Below are 18,622 nucleotides of genomic sequence, written 5' to 3' on the forward strand. Positions count from 1 at the left end.
CTGACCCTGGGGACTGCGGGTGAGTAGAGTTTCACGGGGAATATTCTGACCCTGGGGAGTGTGGGTGAGGAGTGTTTCACAGTGAATGGTCTGACCCTGGGGACTGCGGGTGAGGAGAGTTTCAGGGGGAATATTCTGACCCTGGGGATTTTCGGTGAGTAGTGTTTCACAGTGAATGGTCTGACCCTGGGGACTGTGGGTGAGGAATGTTTCCCGGTGAATGTTCTGACCTTGGGGAGCGTGGGTGAAGATTGTTTCACAGTAAATGTTCTGACCCTGGGGAGTGTGGGTGAGGAGTGTTTCACAGTGAATTTTCTGACCCTGGGGACTGCGGGTGAGGAGAGTTTCACGGGGAATATTCTGACCCTGGGGAGTGTGGGTGAGGAGTTTTTCACAGTGAATGGTCTGACCCTGGGGACTGCGGGTGAGGAGAGTTTCACGGGGAATATTCTGACCCTGGGGATTGTCGCTGAGGAGTGTTTCACAGTGAATGGTCTGACCCTGGGCAGTGTGGGTGAGGAGTGTTTCACAGTGAATGGTCTGACCCTGGGGACTGTGGGTGAGGAATGTTTCACAGTATATGCTCAGACCCTGGGGAGTCTATGTGAGAAGAGTTTCACAGTGAATATCCTGACCCTGGGGAGTGTGGGTGAGGAGTGTTTCACAGTGAATATTCTGACCCTGGGGAGGGTGGGTGGGGAGTGTTTCACGGTGAATGGTCTGAACCTGGGGAGTGTGGGTGAAGATTGTTTCACAGTAAATGCTCTGACCCTGGGGAGTCTATGTGAGGAGAGTTTCACAGTGAATATCCTGACCCTGGGGAGTGTGGGTGAAGAGTGCTTCACGGTGAATATCCTGACCCTGGAGAGGGTGGGTGGGGAGTGTTTCACAGTGAACGTCTGACCCTGGGGAGTGTGGGTGAGGTGTGTTTCACAGTGAATGTTCCTACCCTAGGGAGTGTGGGTGAAGATTGTTTCACAGTGAATGTTCTGGCCCTGGGTAGTGTGGGTGAGGAGTGTCTCACGGTGAATGTTCTGACACTGGAGAGTGTGGGTGAGGAGTGTTTCGCAGTGAATGTTCTGACCCTGGGGAGTGTGGGTGAAGATTGTTTCACAGTGAATGTTCGGACCCAGGGGAATGTGGGTGAACAGTGTTTCACAGTGAATGTTCTGACCCTGGGGAGTGTGGGTGTGGAGTGTTTCACAGTGAATGTTCTGACCCTGGGGAGTGTGGGTGAAGATTGTTTCACATTAAATGGTCTGACCCTGGGGTGTGTGGGTGAGGAGAGTTTCACAATGAATGTTCTGACCCTGGGGAGTGTGGGTGAGGAATGTTTCCCGGTGAATGTTCTGACCCTGGGTAGTGTGGGTGAAGATTGTTTCACAGTAAATGCTCAGACCCTGGGGAGTCTATGTGAGGAGAGTTTCACAGTGAATATCCTGAACCTGGGGAGTGTGTGTGAGGAGAGTTTCACAGTGAATGTTCTGAATCTGCGGAGGGTGGGTGGGGAGTGTTTCACATTAAATGGTCTGACCCTGGGGTGTGTGGGTGAGGAAAGTTTCACAGTGAATGTTCTGACCCTGGGGAGGGTGTGCGGGATGTGTTTCACCGTGAATGTTCTGACCCTGGGGAGGGTTGGTGGGGAGTGTTTCATGGTGAATGTTCTGACCCTCGGGAGTGTGGGTGAAGATTGTTTCACAGTAAATGTTCTGACCCTGGGGAGTGTGGGTGAGGAGTGTTTCAGAGTGAATGTTCTGACCCTGGGGACTGCGGGTGAGGAGAGTTTCAGGGGGAATATTCTGACCCTGGGGATTTTCGGTGAGTAGTGTTTCACAGTGAATGGTCTGACCCTGGGGACTGTGGGTGAGGAATGTTTCCCGGTGAATGTTCTGACCTTGGGGAGCGTGGGTGAAGATTGTTTCACAGTATATGCTCAGACCCTGGGGAGTCTATGTGAGAAGAGTTTCACAGTGAATATCCTGACCCTGGGGAGTGTGGGTGAGGAGTGTTTCACAGTGAATATTCTGACCCTGGGGAGGGTGGTTGGGGAGTGTTTCACGGTGAATGGTCTGAACCTGGGGAGTGTGGGTGAAGATTGTTTCACAGTAAATGCTCTGACCCTGGGGAGTCTATGTGAGGAGAGTTTCACAGTGAATATCCTGACCCTGGGGAGTGTGGGTGAAGAGTGCTTCACGGTGAATATCCTGACCCTGGAGAGGTTGGGTGGGGAGTGTTTCACAGTGAACGTCTGACCCTGGGGAGTGTGGGTGAGGTGTGTTTCACAGTGAATGTTCCGACCCTAGGGAGTGTGGGTGAAGATTGTTTCACAGTGAATGTTCTGGCCCTGGGTAGTGTGGGTGAGGAGTGTCTCACGGTGAATGTTCTGACACTGGAGAGTGTGGGTGAGGAGTGTTTCGCAGTGAATGTTCTGACCCTGGGGAGTGTGGGTGAAGATTGTTTCACAGTGAATGTTCGGACCCGGGGGAATGTGGGTGAACAGTGTTTCTCAGTGAATGTTCTGACCCTGGGGAGTGTGGGTGTGGAGTGTTTCACAGTGAATGTTCTGACCCTGGGGAGTGTGGGTGAAGATTGTTTCACATTAAATGGTCTGACCCTGGGGTGTGTGGGTGAGGAGAGTTTCACAATGAATGTTCTGACCCTGGGGAGTGTGGGTGAGGAATGTTTCCCGGTGAATGTTCTGACCCTGGGTAGTGTGGGTGAAGATTGTTTCACAGTAAATGCTCAGACCCTGGGGAGTCTATGTGAGGAGAGTTTCACAGTGAATATCCTGAACCTGGGGAGTGTGTGTGAGGAGAGTTTCACAGTGAATGTTCTGACTCTGCGGAGGGTGGGTGGGGAGTGTTTCACATTAAATGGTCTGACCCTGGGGTGTGTGGGTGAGGAAAGTTTCACAGTGAATGTTCTGACCCTGGGGAGGGTGGGTGGGATGTGTTTCACCGTGAATGTTCTGACCCTGGGGAGGGTTGGTGGGGAGTGTTTCATGGTGAATGTTCTGACCCTCGGGAGTGTGGGTGAAGATTGTTTCACAGTAAATGTTCTGACCCTGGGGAGTGTGGGTGAGGAGTGTTTCAGAGTGAATGTTCTGACCCTGGGGACTGCGGGTGAGTAGAGTTTCACGGGGAATATTCTGACCCTGGGGAGTGTGGGTGAGGAGTGTTTCACAGTGAATGGTCTGACCCTGGGGACTGCGGGTGAGGAGAGTTTCAGGGGGAATATTCTGACCCTGGGGATATTCGGTGAGTAGTGTTTCACAGTGAATGGTCTGACCCTGGGGACTGTGGGTGAGGAATGTTTCCCGGTGAATGTTCTGACCTTGGGGAGCGTGGGTGAAGATTGTTTCACAGTAAATGTTCTGACCCTGGGGAGTGTGGGTGAGGAGTGTTTCACAGTGAATGTTCTGACCCTGGGGACTGCGGGTGAGGAGAGTTTCACGGGGAATATTCTGACCCTGGGGAGTGTGGGTGAGGAGTTTTTCACAGTGAATGGTCTGACCCCGGGGACTGCGGGTGAGGAGAGTTTCACGGGGAATATTCTGACCCTGGGGATTGTCGTTGAGGAGTGTTTCACAGTGAATGGTCTGACCCTGGGCAGTGTGGGTGAGGAGTGTTTCACAGTGAATGGTCTGACCCTGGGGACTGTGGGTGAGGAATGTTTCCCGGTGAATGTTCTGACCTTGGGGAGCGTGGGTGAAGATTGTTTCACAGTATATGCTCAGACCCTGGGGGAGTCTATGTGAGGAGAGTTTCACAGTGAATATCCTGACCCTGGGGAGTGTGGGTGAAGAGTGCTTCACGGTGAATATCCTGACCCTGGAGAGGGTGGGTGGGGAGTGTTTCACAGTGAACGTCTGACCCTGGGGAGTGTGCGTGAGGTGTGTTTCACAGTGAATGTTCCGACCCTAGGGAGTGTGGGTGAAGATTGTTTCACAGTGAATGTTCTGGCCCTGGGTAGTGTGGGTGAGGAGTGTCTCATGGTGAATGTTCTGACACTGGAGAGTGTGGGTGAGGAGTATTTCGCAGTGAATGTTCTGACCCTGGGGAGTGTGGGTGAAGATTGTTTCACAGTGAATGTTCGGACCCAGGGGAATGTGGGTGAACAGTGTTTCACAGTGAATGTTCTGACCCTGGGGAGTGTGGGTGTGGAGTGTTTCACAGTGAATGTTCTGACCCTGGGGAGTGTGGGTGAAGATTGTTTCACATTAAATGGTCTGACCCTGGGGTGTGTGGGTGAGGAGAGTTTCACAATGAATGTTCTGACCCTGGGGAGTGTGGGTGAGGAATGTTTCCCGGTGAATGTTCTGACCCTGGGTAGTGTGGGTGAAGATTGTTTCACAGTAAATGCTCAGACCCTGGGGAGTCTATGTGAGGAGAGTTTCACAGTGAATATCCTGAACCTGGGGAGTGTGTGTGAGGAGAGTTTCACAGTGAATGTTCTGACTCTGCGGAGGGTGGGTGGGGAGTGTTTCACATTAAATGGTCTGACCCTGGGGTGTGTGGGTGAGGAAAGTTTCACAGTGAATGTTCTGACCCTGGGGAGGGTGGGTGGGATGTAATTTCACCGTGAATGTTCTGACCCTGGGGAGGGTTGGTGGGGAGTGTTTCATGGTGAATGTTCTGACCCTCGGGAGTGTGGGTGAAGATTGTTTCACAGTAAATGTTCTGACCCTGGGGAGTGTGGGTGAGGAGTGTTTCAGAGTGAATGTTCTGACCCTGGGGACTGCGGGTGAGTAGAGTTTCACGGGGAATATTCTGACCCTGGGGAGTGTGGGTGAGGAGTGTTTCACAGTGAATGGTCTGACCCTGGGGACTGCGGGTGAGGAGAGTTTCAGGGGGAATATTCTGACCCTGGGGATTTTCGGTGAGTAGTGTTTCACAGTGAATGGTCTGACCCTGGGGACTGTGGGTGAGGAATGTTTCCCGGTGAATGTTCTGACCTTGGGGAGCGTGGGTGAAGATTGTTTCACAGTAAATGTTCTGACCCTGGGGAGTGTGGGTGAGGAGTGTTTCACAGTGAATGTTCTGACCCTGGGGACTGCGGGTGAGGAGAGTTTCACGGGGAATATTCTGACCCTGGGGAGTGTGGGTGAGGAGTTTTTCACAGTGAATGGTCTGACCCTGGGGACTGCGGGTGAGGAGAGTTTCACGGGGAATATTCTGACCCTGGGGATTGTCGGTGAGGAGTGTTTCACAGTGAATGGTCTGACCCTGGGCAGTGTGGGTGAGGAGTGTTTCACAGTGAATGGTCTGACCCTGGGGACTGTGGGTGAGGAATGTTTCACAGTATATGCTCAGACCCTGGGGAGTCTATGTGAGAAGAGTTTCACAGTGAATATCCTGACCCTGGGGAGTGTGGGTGAGGAGTGTTTCACAGTGAATATTCTGACCCTGGGGAGGGTGGGTGGGGAGTGTTTCACGGTGAATGGTCTGAACCTGGGGAGTGTGGGTGAAGATTGTTTCACAGTAAATGCTCTGACCCTGGGGAGTCTATGTGAGGAGAGTTTCACAGTGAATATCCTGACCCTGGGGAGTGTGGGTGAAGAGTGCTTCACGGTGAATATCCTGACCCTGGAGAGGGTGGGTGGGGAGTGTTTCACAGTGAACGTCTGACCCTGGGGAGTGTGGGTGAGGTGTGTTTCACAGTGAATGTTCCGACCCTAGGGAGTGTGGGTGAAGATTGTTTCACAGTGAATGTTCTGGCCCTGGGTAGTGTGGGTGAGGAGTGTCTCACGGTGAATGTTCTGACACTGGAGAGTGTGGGTGAGGAGTGTTTCGCAGTGAATGTTCTGACCCTGGGGAGTGTGGGTGAAGATTGTTTCACAGTGAATGTTCGGACCCAGGGGAATGTGGGTGAACAGTGTTTCACAGTGAATGTTCTGACCCTGGGGAGTGTGGGTGTGGAGTGTTTCACAGTGAATGTTCTGACCCTGGGGAGTGTGGGTGAAGATTGTTTCACATTAAATGGTCTGACCCTGGGGTGTGTGGGTGAGGAGAGTTTCACAATGAATGTTCTGACCCTGGGGAGTGTGGGTGAGGAATGTTTCCCGGTGAATGTTCTGACCCTGGGTAGTGTGGGTGAAGATTGTTTCACAGTAAATGCTCAGACCCTGGGGAGTCTATGTGAGGAGAGTTTCACAGTGAATATCCTGAACCTGGGGAGTGTGTGTGAGGAGAGTTTCACAGTGAATGTTCTGAATCTGCGGAGGGTGGGTGGGGAGTGTTTCACATTAAATGGTCTGACCCTGGGGTGTGTGGGTGAGGAAAGTTTCACAGTGAATGTTCTGACCCTGGGGAGGGTGTGTGGGATGTGTTTCACCGTGAATGTTCTGACCCTGGGGAGGGTTGGTGGGGAGTGTTTCACAGTGAACGTCTGACCCTGGGGAGTGTGCGTGAGGTGTGTTTCACAGTGAATGTTCCGACCCTAGGGAGTGTGGGTGAAGATTGTTTCACAGTGAATGTTCTGGCCCTGGGTAGTGTGGGTGAGGAGTGTTTCATGGTGAATGTTCTGACCCTCGGGAGTGTGGGTGAAGATTGTTTCACAGTAAATGTTCTGACCCTGGGGAGTGTGGGTGAGGAGTGTTTCAGAGTGAATGTTCTGACCCTGGGGACTGCGGGTGAGTAGAGTTTCACGGGGAATATTCTGACCCTGGGGAGTGTGGGTGAGGAGTGTTTCACAGTGAATGGTCTGACCCTGGGGACTGCGGGTGAGGAGAGTTTCAGGGGGAATATTCTGACCCTGGGGATATTCGGTGAGTAGTGTTTCACAGTGAATGGTCTGACCCTGGGGACTGTGGGTGAGGAATGTTTCCCGGTGAATGTTCTGACCTTGGGGAGCGTGGGTGAAGATTGTTTCACAGTAAATGTTCTGACCCTGGGGAGTGTGGGTGAGGAGTGTTTCACAGTGAATGTTCTGACCCTGGGGACTGCGGGTGAGGAGAGTTTCACGGGGAATATTCTGACCCTGGGGAGTGTGGGTGAGGAGTTTTTCACAGTGAATGGTCTGACCCCGGGGACTGCGGGTGAGGAGAGTTTCACGGGGAATATTCTGACCCTGGGGATTGTCGTTGAGGAGTGTTTCACAGTGAATGGTCTGACCCTGGGCAGTGTGGGTGAGGAGTGTTTCACAGTGAATGGTCTGACCCTGGGGACTGTGGGTGAGGAATGTTTCCCGGTGAATGTTCTGACCTTGGGGAGCGTGGGTGAAGATTGTTTCACAGTATATGCTCAGACCCTGGGGGAGTCTATGTGAGGAGAGTTTCACAGTGAATATCCTGACCCTGGGGAGTGTGGGTGAAGAGTGCTTCACGGTGAATATCCTGACCCTGGAGAGGGTGGGTGGGGAGTGTTTCACAGTGAACGTCTGACCCTGGGGAGTGTGCGTGAGGTGTGTTTCACAGTGAATGTTCCGACCCTAGGGAGTGTGGGTGAAGATTGTTTCACAGTGAATGTTCTGGCCCTGGGTAGTGTGGGTGAGGAGTGTCTCATGGTGAATGTTCTGACACTGGAGAGTGTGGGTGAGGAGTATTTCGCAGTGAATGTTCTGACCCTGGGGAGTGTGGGTGAAGATTGTTTCACAGTGAATGTTCGGACCCAGGGGAATGTGGGTGAACAGTGTTTCACAGTGAATGTTCTGACCCTGGGGAGTGTGGGTGTGGAGTGTTTCACAGTGAATGTTCTGACCCTGGGGAGTGTGGGTGAAGATTGTTTCACATTAAATGGTCTGACCCTGGGGTGTGTGGGTGAGGAGAGTTTCACAATGAATGTTCTGACCCTGGGGAGTGTGGGTGAGGAATGTTTCCCGGTGAATGTTCTGACCCTGGGTAGTGTGGGTGAAGATTGTTTCACAGTAAATGCTCAGACCCTGGGGAGTCTATGTGAGGAGAGTTTCACAGTGAATATCCTGAACCTGGGGAGTGTGTGTGAGGAGAGTTTCACAGTGAATGTTCTGACTCTGCGGAGGGTGGGTGGGGAGTGTTTCACATTAAATGGTCTGACCCTGGGGTGTGTGGGTGAGGAAAGTTTCACAGTGAATGTTCTGACCCTGGGGAGGGTGGGTGGGATGTAATTTCACCGTGAATGTTCTGACCCTGGGGAGGGTTGGTGGGGAGTGTTTCATGGTGAATGTTCTGACCCTCGGGAGTGTGGGTGAAGATTGTTTCACAGTAAATGTTCTGACCCTGGGGAGTGTGGGTGAGGAGTGTTTCAGAGTGAATGTTCTGACCCTGGGGACTGCGGGTGAGTAGAGTTTCACGGGGAATATTCTGACCCTGGGGAGTGTGGGTGAGGAGTGTTTCACAGTGAATGGTCTGACCCTGGGGACTGCGGGTGAGGAGAGTTTCAGGGGGAATATTCTGACCCTGGGGATTTTCGGTGAGTAGTGTTTCACAGTGAATGGTCTGACCCTGGGGACTGTGGGTGAGGAATGTTTCCCGGTGAATGTTCTGACCTTGGGGAGCGTGGGTGAAGATTGTTTCACAGTAAATGTTCTGACCCTGGGGAGTGTGGGTGAGGAGTGTTTCACAGTGAATGTTCTGACCCTGGGGACTGCGGGTGAGGAGAGTTTCACGGGGAATATTCTGACCCTGGGGAGTGTGGGTGAGGAGTTTTTCACAGTGAATGGTCTGACCCTGGGGACTGCGGGTGAGGAGAGTTTCACGGGGAATATTCTGACCCTGGGGATTGTCGGTGAGGAGTGTTTCACAGTGAATGGTCTGACCCTGGGCAGTGTGGGTGAGGAGTGTTTCACAGTGAATGGTCTGACCCTGGGGACTGTGGGTGAGGAATGTTTCACAGTATATGCTCAGACCCTGGGGAGTCTATGTGAGAAGAGTTTCACAGTGAATATCCTGACCCTGGGGAGTGTGGGTGAGGAGTGTTTCACAGTGAATATTCTGACCCTGGGGAGGGTGGGTGGGGAGTGTTTCACGGTGAATGGTCTGAACCTGGGGAGTGTGGGTGAAGATTGTTTCACAGTAAATGCTCTGACCCTGGGGAGTCTATGTGAGGAGAGTTTCACAGTGAATATCCTGACCCTGGGGAGTGTGGGTGAAGAGTGCTTCACGGTGAATATCCTGACCCTGGAGAGGGTGGGTGGGGAGTGTTTCACAGTGAACGTCTGACCCTGGGGAGTGTGGGTGAGGTGTGTTTCACAGTGAATGTTCCGACCCTAGGGAGTGTGGGTGAAGATTGTTTCACAGTGAATGTTCTGGCCCTGGGTAGTGTGGGTGAGGAGTGTCTCACGGTGAATGTTCTGACACTGGAGAGTGTGGGTGAGGAGTGTTTCGCAGTGAATGTTCTGACCCTGGGGAGTGTGGGTGAAGATTGTTTCACAGTGAATGTTCGGACCCAGGGGAATGTGGGTGAACAGTGTTTCACAGTGAATGTTCTGACCCTGGGGAGTGTGGGTGTGGAGTGTTTCACAGTGAATGTTCTGACCCTGGGGAGTGTGGGTGAAGATTGTTTCACATTAAATGGTCTGACCCTGGGGTGTGTGGGTGAGGAGAGTTTCACAATGAATGTTCTGACCCTGGGGAGTGTGGGTGAGGAATGTTTCCCGGTGAATGTTCTGACCCTGGGTAGTGTGGGTGAAGATTGTTTCACAGTAAATGCTCAGACCCTGGGGAGTCTATGTGAGGAGAGTTTCACAGTGAATATCCTGAACCTGGGGAGTGTGTGTGAGGAGAGTTTCACAGTGAATGTTCTGAATCTGCGGAGGGTGGGTGGGGAGTGTTTCACATTAAATGGTCTGACCCTGGGGTGTGTGGGTGAGGAAAGTTTCACAGTGAATGTTCTGACCCTGGGGAGGGTGTGTGGGATGTGTTTCACCGTGAATGTTCTGACCCTGGGGAGGGTTGGTGGGGAGTGTTTCATGGTGAATGTTCTGACCCTCGGGAGTGTGGGTGAAGATTGTTTCACAGTAAATGTTCTGACCCTGGGGAGTGTGGGTGAGGAGTGTTTCAGAGTGAATGTTCTGACCCTGGGGACTGCGGGTGAGGAGAGTTTCAGGGGGAATATTCTGACCCTGGGGATTTTCGGTGAGTAGTGTTTCACAGTGAATGGTCTGACCCTGGGGACTGTGGGTGAGGAATGTTTCCCGGTGAATGTTCTGACCTTGGGGAGCGTGGGTGAAGATTGTTTCACAGTATATGCTCAGACCCTGGGGAGTCTATGTGAGAAGAGTTTCACAGTGAATATCCTGACCCTGGGGAGTGTGGGTGAGGAGTGTTTCACAGTGAATATTCTGACCCTGGGGAGGGTGGGTGGGGAGTGTTTCACGGTGAATGGTCTGAACCTGGGGAGTGTGGGTGAAGATTGTTTCACAGTAAATGCTCTGACCCTGGGGAGTCTATGTGAGGAGAGTTTCACAGTGAATATCCTGACCCTGGGGAGTGTGGGTGAGGTGTGTTTCACAGTGAATGTTCCGACCCTAGGGAGTGTGGGTGAAGATTGTTTCACAGTGAATGTTCTGGCCCTGGGTAGTGTGGGTGAGGAGTGTCTCACGGTGAATGTTCTGACACTGGAGAGTGTGGGTGAGGAGTGTTTCGCAGTGAATGTTCTGACCCTGGGGAGTGTGGGTGAAGATTGTTTCACAGTGAATGTTCGGACCCGGGGGAATGTGGGTGAACAGTGTTTCACAGTGAATGTTCTGACCCTGGGGAGTGTGGGTGTGGAGTTTTTCACAGTGAATGTTCTGACCCTGGGGAGTGTGGGTGAAGATTGTTTCACATTAAATGGTCTGACCCTGGGGTGTGTGGGTGAGGAGAGTTTCACAATGAATGTTCTGACCCTGGGGAGTGTGGGTGAGGAATGTTTCCCGGTGAATGTTCTGACCCTGGGTAGTGTGGGTGAAGATTGTTTCACAGTAAATGCTCAGACCCTGGGGAGTCTATGTGAGGAGAGTTTCACAGTGAATATCCTGAACCTGGGGAGTGTGTGTGAGGAGAGTTTCACAGTGAATGTTCTGACTCTGCGGAGGGTGGGTGGGGAGTGTTTCACATTAAATGGTCTGACCCTGGGGTGTGTGGGTGAGGAAAGTTTCACAGTGAATGTTCTGACCCTGGGGAGGGTGGGTGGGATGTGTTTCACCGTGAATGTTCTGACCCTGGGGAGGGTTGGTGGGGAGTGTTTCATGGTGAATGTTCTGACCCTCGGGAGTGTGGGTGAAGATTGTTTCACAGTAAATGTTCTGACCCTGGGGAGTGTGGGTGAGGAGTGTTTCAGAGTGAATGTTCTGACCCTGGGGACTGCGGGTGAGTAGAGTTTCACGGGGAATATTCTGACCCTGGGGAGTGTGGGTGAGGAGTGTTTCACAGTGAATGGTCTGACCCTGGGGACTGCGGGTGAGGAGAGTTTCAGGGGGAATATTCTGACCCTGGGGATTTTCGGTGAGTAGTGTTTCACAGTGAATGGTCTGACCCTGGGGACTGTGGGTGAGGAATGTTTCCCGGTGAATGTTCTGACCTTGGGGAGCGTGGGTGAAGATTGTTTCACAGTTAATGTTCTGACCCTGGGGAGTGTGGGTGAGGAGTGTTTCACAGTGAATGTTCTGACCCTGGGGACTGCGGGTGAGGAGAGTTTCACGGGGAATATTCTGACCCTGGGGAGTGTGGGTGAGGAGTTTTTCACAGTGAATGGTCTGACCCTGGGGACTGCGGGTGAGGAGAGTTTCACGGGGAATATTCTGACCCTGGGGATTGTCGTTGAGGAGTGTTTCACAGTGAATGGTCTGACCCTGGGCAGTGTGGGTGAGGAGTGTTTCACAGTGAATGGTCTGACCCTGGGGACTGTGGGTGAGGAATGTTTCCCGGTGAATGTTCTGACCTTGGGGAGCGTGGGTGAAGATTGTTTCACAGTATATGCTCAGACCCTGGGGAGTCTATGTGAGAAGAGTTTCACAGTGAATATCCTGACCCTGGGGAGTGTGGGTGAGGAGTGTTTCACAGTGAATATTCTGACCCTGGGGAGGGTGGGTGGGGAGTGTTTCACGGTGAATGGTCTGAACCTGGGGAGTGTGGGTGAAGATTGTTTCACAGTAAATGCTCTGACCCTGGGGAGTCTATGTGAGGAGAGTTTCACAGTGAATATCCTGACCCTGGGGAGTGTGGGTGAAGAGTGCTTCACGGTAAATGTTCTGACCCTGGGGAGTGTGGGTGAGGAGTGTTTCAGAGTGAATGTTCTGACCCTGGGGACTGCGGGTGAGTAGAGTTTCACGGGGAATATTCTGACCCTGGGGAGTGTGGGTGAGGAGTGTTTCACAGTGAATGGTCTGACCCTGGGGACTGCGGGTGAGGAGAGTTTCAGGGGGAATATTCTGACCCTGGGGATATTCGGTGAGTAGTGTTTCACAGTGAATGGTCTGACCCTGGGGACTGTGGGTGAGGAATGTTTCCCGGTGAATGTTCTGACCTTGGGGAGCGTGGGTGAAGATTGTTTCACAGTAAATGTTCTGACCCTGGGGAGTGTGGGTGAGGAGTGTTTCACAGTGAATGTTCTGACCCTGGGGACTGCGGGTGAGGAGAGTTTCACGGGGAATATTCTGACCCTGGGGAGTGTGGGTGAGGAGTTTTTCACAGTGAATGGTCTGACCCCGGGGACTGCGGGTGAGGAGAGTTTCACGGGGAATATTCTGACCCTGGGGATTGTCGTTGAGGAGTGTTTCACAGTGAATGGTCTGACCCTGGGCAGTGTGGGTGAGGAGTGTTTCACAGTGAATGGTCTGACCCTGGGGACTGTGGGTGAGGAATGTTTCCCGGTGAATGTTCTGACCTTGGGGAGCGTGGGTGAAGATTGTTTCACAGTATATGCTCAGACCCTGGGGGAGTCTATGTGAGGAGAGTTTCACAGTGAATATCCTGACCCTGGGGAGTGTGGGTGAAGAGTGCTTCACGGTGAATATCCTGACCCTGGAGAGGGTGGGTGGGGAGTGTTTCACAGTGAACGTCTGACCCTGGGGAGTGTGCGTGAGGTGTGTTTCACAGTGAATGTTCCGACCCTAGGGAGTGTGGGTGAAGATTGTTTCACAGTGAATGTTCTGGCCCTGGGTAGTGTGGGTGAGGAGTGTCTCATGGTGAATGTTCTGACACTGGAGAGTGTGGGTGAGGAGTATTTCGCAGTGAATGTTCTGACCCTGGGGAGTGTGGGTGAAGATTGTTTCACAGTGAATGTTCGGACCCAGGGGAATGTGGGTGAACAGTGTTTCACAGTGAATGTTCTGACCCTGGGGAGTGTGGGTGTGGAGTGTTTCACAGTGAATGTTCTGACCCTGGGGAGTGTGGGTGAAGATTGTTTCACATTAAATGGTCTGACCCTGGGGTGTGTGGGTGAGGAGAGTTTCACAATGAATGTTCTGACCCTGGGGAGTGTGGGTGAGGAATGTTTCCCGGTGAATGTTCTGACCCTGGGTAGTGTGGGTGAAGATTGTTTCACAGTAAATGCTCAGACCCTGGGGAGTCTATGTGAGGAGAGTTTCACAGTGAATATCCTGAACCTGGGGAGTGTGTGTGAGGAGAGTTTCACAGTGAATGTTCTGACTCTGCGGAGGGTGGGTGGGGAGTGTTTCACATTAAATGGTCTGACCCTGGGGTGTGTGGGTGAGGAAAGTTTCACAGTGAATGTTCTGACCCTGGGGAGGGTGGGTGGGATGTAATTTCACCGTGAATGTTCTGACCCTGGGGAGGGTTGGTGGGGAGTGTTTCATGGTGAATGTTCTGACCCTCGGGAGTGTGGGTGAAGATTGTTTCACAGTAAATGTTCTGACCCTGGGGAGTGTGGGTGAGGAGTGTTTCAGAGTGAATGTTCTGACCCTGGGGACTGCGGGTGAGTAGAGTTTCACGGGGAATATTCTGACCCTGGGGAGTGTGGGTGAGGAGTGTTTCACAGTGAATGGTCTGACCCTGGGGACTGCGGGTGAGGAGAGTTTCAGGGGGAATATTCTGACCCTGGGGATTTTCGGTGAGTAGTGTTTCACAGTGAATGGTCTGACCCTGGGGACTGTGGGTGAGGAATGTTTCCCGGTGAATGTTCTGACCTTGGGGAGCGTGGGTGAAGATTGTTTCACAGTAAATGTTCTGACCCTGGGGAGTGTGGGTGAGGAGTGTTTCACAGTGAATGTTCTGACCCTGGGGACTGCGGGTGAGGAGAGTTTCACGGGGAATATTCTGACCCTGGGGAGTGTGGGTGAGGAGTTTTTCACAGTGAATGGTCTGACCCTGGGGACTGCGGGTGAGGAGAGTTTCACGGGGAATATTCTGACCCTGGGGATTGTCGGTGAGGAGTGTTTCACAGTGAATGGTCTGACCCTGGGCAGTGTGGGTGAGGAGTGTTTCACAGTGAATGGTCTGACCCTGGGGACTGTGGGTGAGGAATGTTTCACAGTATATGCTCAGACCCTGGGGAGTCTATGTGAGAAGAGTTTCACAGTGAATATCCTGACCCTGGGGAGTGTGGGTGAGGAGTGTTTCACAGTGAATATTCTGACCCTGGGGAGGGTGGGTGGGGAGTGTTTCACGGTGAATGGTCTGAACCTGGGGAGTGTGGGTGAAGATTGTTTCACAGTAAATGCTCTGACCCTGGGGAGTCTATGTGAGGAGAGTTTCACAGTGAATATCCTGACCCTGGGGAGTGTGGGTGAAGAGTGCTTCACGGTGAATATCCTGACCCTGGAGAGGGTGGGTGGGGAGTGTTTCACAGTGAACGTCTGACCCTGGGGAGTGTGGGTGAGGTGTGTTTCACAGTGAATGTTCCGACCCTAGGGAGTGTGGGTGAAGATTGTTTCACAGTGAATGTTCTGGCCCTGGGTAGTGTGGGTGAGGAGTGTCTCACGGTGAATGTTCTGACACTGGAGAGTGTGGGTGAGGAGTGTTTCGCAGTGAATGTTCTGACCCTGGGGAGTGTGGGTGAAGATTGTTTCACAGTGAATGTTCGGACCCAGGGGAATGTGGGTGAACAGTGTTTCACAGTGAATGTTCTGACCCTGGGGAGTGTGGGTGTGGAGTGTTTCACAGTGAATGTTCTGACCCTGGGGAGTGTGGGTGAAGATTGTTTCACATTAAATGGTCTGACCCTGGGGTGTGTGGGTGAGGAGAGTTTCACAATGAATGTTCTGACCCTGGGGAGTGTGGGTGAGGAATGTTTCCCGGTGAATGTTCTGACCCTGGGTAGTGTGGGTGAAGATTGTTTCACAGTAAATGCTCAGACCCTGGGGAGTCTATGTGAGGAGAGTTTCACAGTGAATATCCTGAACCTGGGGAGTGTGTGTGAGGAGAGTTTCACAGTGAATGTTCTGAATCTGCGGAGGGTGGGTGGGGAGTGTTTCACATTAAATGGTCTGACCCTGGGGTGTGTGGGTGAGGAAAGTTTCACAGTGAATGTTCTGACCCTGGGGAGGGTGTGTGGGATGTGTTTCACCGTGAATGTTCTGACCCTGGGGAGGGTTGGTGGGGAGTGTTTCATGGTGAATGTTCTGACCCTCGGGAGTGTGGGTGAAGATTGTTTCACAGTAAATGTTCTGACCCTGGGGAGTGTGGGTGAGGAGTGTTTCAGAGTGAATGTTCTGACCCTGGGGACTGCGGGTGAGGAGAGTTTCAGGGGGAATATTCTGACCCTGGGGATTTTCGGTGAGTAGTGTTTCACAGTGAATGGTCTGACCCTGGGGACTGTGGGTGAGGAATGTTTCCCGGTGAATGTTCTGACCTTGGGGAGCGTGGGTGAAGATTGTTTCACAGTATATGCTCAGACCCTGGGGAGTCTATGTGAGAAGAGTTTCACAGTGAATATCCTGACCCTGGGGAGTGTGGGTGAGGAGTGTTTCACAGTGAATATTCTGACCCTGGGGAGGGTGGGTGGGGAGTGTTTCACGGTGAATGGTCTGAACCTGGGGAGTGTGGGTGAAGATTGTTTCACAGTAAATGCTCTGACCCTGGGGAGTCTATGTGAGGAGAGTTTCACAGTGAATATCCTGACCCTGGGGAGTGTGGGTGAGGTGTGTTTCACAGTGAATGTTCCGACCCTAGGGAGTGTGGGTGAAGATTGTTTCACAGTGAATGTTCTGGCCCTGGGTAGTGTGGGTGAGGAGTGTCTCACGGTGAATGTTCTGACACTGGAGAGTGTGGGTGAGGAGTGTTTCGCAGTGAATGTTCTGACCCTGGGGAGTGTGGGTGAAGATTGTTTCACAGTGAATGTTCGGACCCGGGGGAATGTGGGTGAACAGTGTTTCACAGTGAATGTTCTGACCCTGGGGAGTGTGGGTGTGGAGTTTTTCACAGTGAATGTTCTGACCCTGGGGAGTGTGGGTGAAGATTGTTTCACATTAAATGGTCTGACCCTGGGGTGTGTGGGTGAGGAGAGTTTCACAATGAATGTTCTGACCCTGGGGAGTGTGGGTGAGGAATGTTTCCCGGTGAATGTTCTGACCCTGGGTAGTGTGGGTGAAGATTGTTTCACAGTAAATGCTCAGACCCTGGGGAGTCTATGTGAGGAGAGTTTCACAGTGAATATCCTGAACCTGGGGAGTGTGTGTGAGGAGAGTTTCACAGTGAATGTTCTGACTCTGCGGAGGGTGGGTGGGGAGTGTTTCACATTAAATGGTCTGACCCTGGGGTGTGTGGGTGAGGAAAGTTTCACAGTGAATGTTCTGACCCTGGGGAGGGTGGGTGGGATGTGTTTCACCGTGAATGTTCTGACCCTGGGGAGGGTTGGTGGGGAGTGTTTCATGGTGAATGTTCTGACCCTCGGGAGTGTGGGTGAAGATTGTTTCACAGTAAATGTTCTGACCCTGGGGAGTGTGGGTGAGGAGTGTTTCAGAGTGAATGTTCTGACCCTGGGGACTGCGGGTGAGTAGAGTTTCACGGGGAATATTCTGACCCTGGGGAGTGTGGGTGAGGAGTGTTTCACAGTGAATGGTCTGACCCTGGGGACTGCGGGTGAGGAGAGTTTCAGGGGGAATATTCTGACCCTGGGGATTTTCGGTGAGTAGTGTTTCACAGTGAATGGTCTGACCCTGGGGACTGTGGGTGAGGAATGTTTCCCGGTGAATGTTCTGACCTTGGGGAGCGTGGGTGAAGATTGTTTCACAGTTAATGTTCTGACCCTGGGGAGTGTGGGTGAGGAGTGTTTCACAGTGAATGTTCTGACCCTGGGGACTGCGGGTGAGGAGAGTTTCACGGGGAATATTCTGACCCTGGGGAGTGTGGGTGAGGAGTTTTTCACAGTGAATGGTCTGACCCTGGGGACTGCGGGTGAGGAGAGTTTCACGGGGAATATTCTGACCCTGGGGATTGTCGTTGAGGAGTGTTTCACAGTGAATGGTCTGACCCTGGGCAGTGTGGGTGAGGAGTGTTTCACAGTGAATGGTCTGACCCTGGGGACTGTGGGTGAGGAATGTTTCCCGGTGAATGTTCTGACCTTGGGGAGCGTGGGTGAAGATTGTTTCACAGTATATGCTCAGACCCTGGGGAGTCTATGTGAGAAGAGTTTCACAGTGAATATCCTGACCCTGGGGAGTGTGGGTGAGGAGTGTTTCACAGTGAATATTCTGACCCTGGGGAGGGTGGGTGGGGAGTGTTTCACGGTGAATGGTCTGAACCTGGGGAGTGTGGGTGAAGATTGTTTCACAGTAAATGCTCTGACCCTGGGGAGTCTATGTGAGGAGAGTTTCACAGTGAATATCCTGACCCTGGGGAGTGTGGGTGAAGAGTGCTTCACGGTGAATATCCTGACCCTGGAGAGGGTGGGTGGGGAGTGTTTCACAGTGAACGTCTGACCCTGGGGAGTGTGGGTGAGGTGTGTTTCACAGTGAATGTTCCGACCCTAGGGAGTGTGGGTGAAGATTGTTTCACAGTGAATGTTCTGGCCCTGGGTAGTGTGGGTGAGGAGTGTCTCACGGTGAATGTTCTGACACTGGAGAGTGTGGGTGAGGAGTATTTCGCAGTGAATGTTCTGACCCTGGGGAGTGTGGGTGAAGATTGTTTCACAGTGAATGTTCGGACCCAGGGGAATGTGGGTGAACAGTGTTTCACAGTGAATGTTCTGACCCTGGGGAGTGTGGGTGTGGAGTGTTTCACAGTGAATGTTCTGACCCTGGGGAGTGTGGGTGAAGATTGTTTCACATTAAATGGTCTGACCCTGGGGTGTGTGGGTGAGGAGAGTTTCACAATGAATGTTCTGACCCTGGGGAGTGTGGGTGAGGAATGTTTCCCGGTGAATGTTCTGACCCTGGGTAGTGTGGGTGAAGATTGTTTCACAGTAAATGCTCAGACCCTGGGGAGTCTATGTGAGGAGAGTTTCACAGTGAATATCCTGAACCTGGGGAGTGTGTGTGAGGAGAGTTTCACAGTGAATGTTCTGACTCTGCGGAGGGTGGGTGGGGAGTGTTTCACATTAAATGGTCTGACCCTGGGGTGTGTGGGTGAGGAAAGTTTCACAGTGAATGTTCTGACCCTGGGGAGGGTGGGTGGGATGTGTTTCACCGTGAATGTTCTGACCCTGGGGAGGGTTGGTGGGGAGTGTTTCATGGTGAATGTTCTGACCCTCGGGAGTGTGGGTGAAGATTGTTTCACAGTAAATGTTCTGACCCTGGGGAGTGTGGGTGAGGAGTGTTTCAGAGTGAA

This window comes from Hemitrygon akajei, chromosome 20, assembly GCF_048418815.1.
Source record: "Hemitrygon akajei chromosome 20, sHemAka1.3, whole genome shotgun sequence".
NCBI classification, from domain to species: domain Eukaryota; kingdom Metazoa; phylum Chordata; class Chondrichthyes; order Myliobatiformes; family Dasyatidae; genus Hemitrygon; species Hemitrygon akajei.